We start from the raw sequence: 6,007 nt of genomic DNA, 5'->3' as shown, positions 1-6,007 counted from the left end.
TTTTATTGATACGTTGGCTTAGGGTGGGCGTAAGTTTGCGTGCGAGTAGGGGTAGACGGTGTAAATAAGTGCAAGAAACTTACTATGCCAGTAAGTGGCTTACTTCCTTTTGTAACGAGCGGTACTCACTCGTAAGTGCGAAGTGCGGAGTTGTCCTTCTTTGGAGGTTAGCTATAGACCTTTTCAAAACCGACGTTTGAGCAGCGCCATTGGCCGACACGAGCGACGTCTAGCGTCGCCGCCATTTTGGACTGTGCGCCTTGCGAGAGCAGCCGGCCGCACTTCGGTTGTGTGATCTTCGCCGCGCATTATTTCGATTGTTTCTTCCGCTTTGCTTGTCTTGTGCGCTGACTTGTTACATGTTTCACGTGCTCGCGTGAGCGCAGTGTAGTGTGCCATGGCAACAGCAAGCCCAGCCAGTGGATGTGGTGTTTCTTCGTCGGTAGCGGCTGCAGCCGCGTCTGCTTCATCGAGACCTGGCGTGCTAATCAGCGGTATATTTCATGTTTTGCTGGGCACATGTGACCGTATCGTCGATTGAATCTGATCACCATTACGTTTCGCGATTGAGGGTTGCCTCATTTAGCGAAAGCAGGCGCGTACGTATACAGCTGTCGGGCAATGCTTATAGAACCAGGCGCCGACGGCCCGACAACGCGTGTCAGTGGTTGGTAGATATGCGGTGGTTACTCCATACGCTTTCGACGCAACTGAACAGCTCATCATGCAAAATTATTGGATCTAGTGCGGTGCAGGGTGCTTATAAACCAAATGTCAAAGCAAAAGCGTGGCGATCGAGCAGCGCGGTACCTGCAGCGAACCGACGCGCGACAGTGATCAGTGTCAGCGCGACTGATACACCCAGTGCTAGTTTTTATTTTTAGTAGTATTTATTTATACATACGTCAATCCCAATAGGGATTATAACATGACTGTTATAAAGATTATTTGTTACCTATTTTTTACGTTGTTTACTGGAATGGCTTTTCTTTCGAATGTCTGAATTTGGAACAGCTTCGCTCACGGTGAACCTTAACGTAGATCGTGCGCGAAGTTTGTATTGAAGATATCGCGTACGGCAGAATGTTCGTGTGCGCTATCTCTGAAGCGAAAAGCTAATAATATTGCAGCGTTAGGCCTCTCTGCACTTCTCTTGTTTCCCTTACACCGTCTCACTGTGCTACGTTTATAATAAAGTAATGTCGAGTTTAACAATTGTCGAAATAAAATATGCATATGACGGGTAAACATATGACCGTGAGTGAAAAGCGCTTAGTGGTCAGCGAAGCAGTCTCTGCACGCACGTAAGTTCACTTGATCGACTGTGCGAATTAATTTTTTTGCGTTACTGTATTCTTGCACGCATGATGCTATTGTCCGCGTACCCATGCGAATACCGTTTTTTTTTTACGTTCTTACTTGCGCGGGCTCATTTAGCGCGTTTCTACGCCACGTACACTTAGCGCATTACGGTTCCCGAACTCTAACACTGGCGATAGGCCGCACTGATGAGGTTGACACGTTCGTTTTTGCATTCTCTTGCTGCCCAAGCACATAGACAACTCAAAGATGGGTGAGCTCGATGCAGCATCACACTGTTGAAGTTATTACCTTTATGGGCAGGGCCGCGCAGGGTGCTGTGAATGCAGAGACAATGTTCTGTTGGACACAGGGTCTGCATACATCTTCCATAGGACACGATTTTTCCAGATGATTGCGAAGTGTATTTACCGACTAGTTCTCTCGCAGAGTGCTCCAGTTTGTCTTATACCGGTGTCACACGGCCACTTTTGATAGCGATCGAGACCGATCTAGATGGGAATGTTTGACCGCGATTGGCTCCCTTCCGTAGATTGAGCAAAGAAGCCACTCGCGACCAAGAAATTCGACCCATATCGGGCTTGATCACGATCAAAAGTGCGCCGTGTGACCCCCGTATTAGGCACTGGAATGAAGTCGTGTTTGAAAGAATAACAAATGTAGCCTCTGCCACTACATATGAGAAATATTGCATAGAAAAGCTGACAGTTCTCGCAACCAGTTGGGAAATGTGCCGAAAAGAGTTTACCAAAATGTGTTATTTTACTGATGTGTGCATTGGTTCACATTAGACTGAAATGCCAAGTCCTCAGGTGAAGCAGGAAACCGGCGAAGCGTGAACATACCACATCGCGGCAGTGGTCTCGCGTGCCTAGTTGTGGACACACTTAGTCCCCAAAATCGTTATTTTCCGCTGGTTGTTTGTGCACCCATAAACTGCGCAGTACTGGCCTGTAGCCTTTTGATGAGTATATATGCCATTATTTACGAGCGTCAGTCATTCGTGACAAAAATAAACGGAAACATCGAAGGAAAGCTACCACTCCGCAATGCAAGCGCAAGGCAAGTTCACAGTCCAGACCGAACAGGCAACACTGACACATACTCTCCACAGTACTCTCCACGCCAGACCGTCGGGAGCGCCCTCGTGAAAACGTCTATAGATAGCTTGCACGTGACGTCACGACCGTCGCTCCGCCAAGCGGCCGCCCATGTTGGACGACCATTTCTTGCCTCGTTTAGTGCTGTGCCATTCACGCGTTCGTTGGCTTGACGTGTTTTTACAGTTTCTAGGCGCAATGCCACCCGCTCCTGGCGGAAAGCCGTTTAACACAGCATATTACGCTCAGTTAATCGGATCGGCGCGCGCTCGATACGAAGAAAAGGTGCGAATGTGCGATGGTGTTGACCCGTACACGCTGCGACCGGGCACCGACACGACGACGGATGCCAATGCCCTGCCTGAAGTGACGCACGGGGACATCGTCAACTACCTTGTCTACTCCTCGAGCTTCGTGACTCTGCAGGAGATGAAAGCGTTCAAGTCCCTTGAGGCGCACAATTATTTTACAAGCGGCTGGGTCAAGAGCTTGTCAACAAAACGGCTCCAGCAAGGAAAAGTGCTCCTGCTTGGGGAGGTAAGCCCAACATCCACATTTACCTGTAACCATACTAAAATGCCAAGCTACAAAATGTTGCGTTGCTGGCCGCGGTTGCTCGATGGCTGTAAAATGTTGTGCTGCCGCAAGCACGCGCATTCTGATGAGCCTGGTTTCGGCGACCGCATTTAGATGAGAATGGAAACGCGAAATGACGCAATGTCAAGGTTGCGTCCGCAATAAAGAAAGCAATGCGTCCGAAATTAATCCAGAGGCCTACCCATCCCAGTCAGTGCCTCTCATAATCACTTTGAGATGCCAAACCCAATCATCCACCCAATCAATCAATGAAACCGAAGGCAGTTTTCAGTGCCCGAGTGCGGATGTGGGTACTACTGGTGCTCGTTTTTGTAGTCATGACACACCTTGGCGTGGCTGTCTTCTTGAAGCTCTGCCTTCTTACACTACTGCTGCATTAACATGTCTTCATGCAAAAGACAACGTATCATTTATAACCTCTTTCTGTACACCTCGGAGATTAACTTGCTTGCTCTCCTCTACTGTATCTGAGATACCACAGCAGCTGTAAAAGTGGTCATTGTTCCAGATAATGTGTGTGCTCACTTTCTGAGATGAAATGCATTTGGTGCGTGTGTGGAAAAGCTGTTTGATATCCTGCCTTAAATATTTGCAGGTAAACCATTCCCAGAGACTAGGAGATGGTCCCTTGAAGGTGTGGGTCCTGTGCATGGCTGATGGTAGTGTGCTCACCGCCCACTGCACCTGCATGGCAGGGGTAGGTGAGGCCTGCTCTCACATTGGAGCCTGCTCTTCGCTGTGGATACAGGTAAGGATGAGAAATGACAAAACATGTACCGGAAAGGATAATGCGTGGCTGCCTACATATGTGAAAAAGGTGCAGTTTAAGCGCCTGAAAGACATTGATTTCACTTCATCGAGAGGGAAAAAACAGCTTCTAGATGGCAGCCTCGCAGATGTCCAGAAAAAAAAGCTACGAATGGACATTCCACCTCCTTCACCAGAAGAGCTGCACAAATTGTACATGGGTATCAAGGAAGCAAGAACCGTGCCTGCGATATTTTCAATACTACCCGGATACTGTGAGGCCTTCAAGAAACCAGAACCAAAGCACAAAGTAGATTTGAGATGTTTATATTCTGAAGACAATGCAGCCTGCACCTATGAGGCACTTGTACAGAAGTCGGAGAACTTTGTTTCAGCATATGTCATGAGTGACGACACCGTGAAACATGTAGAAGCATCCACAAGACAGCAGAACCACTCTCAGCAGTGGTTTTTGTACAGAGCTGGCAGAGTACATAACGGCCTCTGTTATGAAAAGGGTATGTCATACCAGTGTAGAGAGACCCAGCGTCTCATTGCTTAAATAGATCTGTTACCCGGAAAATAGAAGCCTCAGAACACCAGCTGTGATGTGGGGGATCAATCATGAGCAAGATGCTCTCAAGGCCTATGAAGCTCATGAGAGATCAAAGCATGAACAATTCACGTGCCGCAGGTCTGGGCTTCATCTGAGCACGACGCATCCATTTGCTGGAGCAACGCCAGATGCCCTTGTGTCATGCATCTGTTGCGGCAAAGGAGTCGCAGAATTCAAGTGTCCGTACATACTTCGCGACGCTACTAACTTCAGTTCCGCCAACACCTGCCTAGCTGAAGTCAACGGTGTCATGCAATTACAACCCTGCCATGCGTACTATTATCAAGTGCAGGCCCAAATGGCTGTGTGTGATGTAAACTACTGTGATTTCGTTGTTTGGGCACCACATCTGCTCCACATTGAACGAATAAGGTGGGACACAGAGTTCTGCAAAAATATGCTTTCTACCGCAAGAAAGTTTTTTGAAAGCTATTCTTCCAGAACTCTTTGGTACTTCACGCGGCAGCAGAGCAGTTCGCAGGAAACGTACTGCTTCTGCAATGGGCCAGAAGTAGGAAAGATGATTGCATGCGACAGTGCGCAATGTACGCTCAAGTGGTTTCATTTTACATGCGTTGGACTTTCTCGTGCACCCAAGACCAAAAAATGGTATTGCCCGCAGTGCAAAAAAGAATAACGGGTGTGTCATAACTATCACTGTGGAAAACGTGACACTACAGAACAAAGCACAATTTCTTTTTTATTTATTCATCATTACCCCGCAGCGCCAAAGGCGTTACAGCAGGGGTAGTTACAGCATGGAATAAAATACATCTTCGTTCAGACAATGCACTTGTTTTTCAGTCAGTTTATTCCACTGTTTAATTGTTCGAACAAAAAATGAGTTGGCACACATGTTCGTATTGGCAGGGTACTCCAGGATTTTGCAACTATGATTAGTAGGCTTTGAAATGTAATGAGGTTTCCGTAGGTAAATTTCCCTATTAATTCCAGTTTTATTATAGTCAATCGAATATAAAAATTTTAATCTCAGTTTATTGCAGCGGCCAGAGATTCCCATCCTAGCTCAGCCTTCATTGCAGTGCAGCTCTCTTTCCGTACCACCCCAAGATGAACCTGGCAGCAAGGTTTGTATTTGTTCTAGAGCAGCAATGAAGGTTACAAGTAGTATATGCCGTACGTTTAAATTCGCATGCGAACATCACAGCTTTCGTTGAATGAAATTCGAAGCTTTACCATCTTTGGCTATGATAATGTCTACCTGAGGTTTTCACGAGCATTCAGATGACAGTAGCACACCTAGATATACGTACCACCTTGCTTGAACAGTACATTGTTCAGATGGTACCTTGACTGGTTTCTTCTTTTTAGTAAAAGATGACACACTGTGCTATGTTCAAATTCATTTTCCATTTAGTACACCAGTCATGAATAAGTGACAAGTCGTTCTGAATTTTTGTACACAACAGTCATCCGCAAACAACCGCATAGAAGATGAAATTCCGGCAAAATATCATTAATATAAATTAAAATAATAGCGGAACCAAGATGGAGCCCTGTGGGATGTGAGACAATGTTCTTGCATATTTGCCTGTGTGATATACTATTCAGCCATAGCTATAAGTCAGCTATAAGCAGCAACAGTAAAACCAAAATAAATCTAGAG

Source organism: Dermacentor silvarum, chromosome 5, assembly GCF_013339745.2.
Source record: "Dermacentor silvarum isolate Dsil-2018 chromosome 5, BIME_Dsil_1.4, whole genome shotgun sequence".
Taxonomy (NCBI): domain Eukaryota; kingdom Metazoa; phylum Arthropoda; class Arachnida; order Ixodida; family Ixodidae; genus Dermacentor; species Dermacentor silvarum.
Note: the sequence above shows the minus strand (reverse complement) of the source record.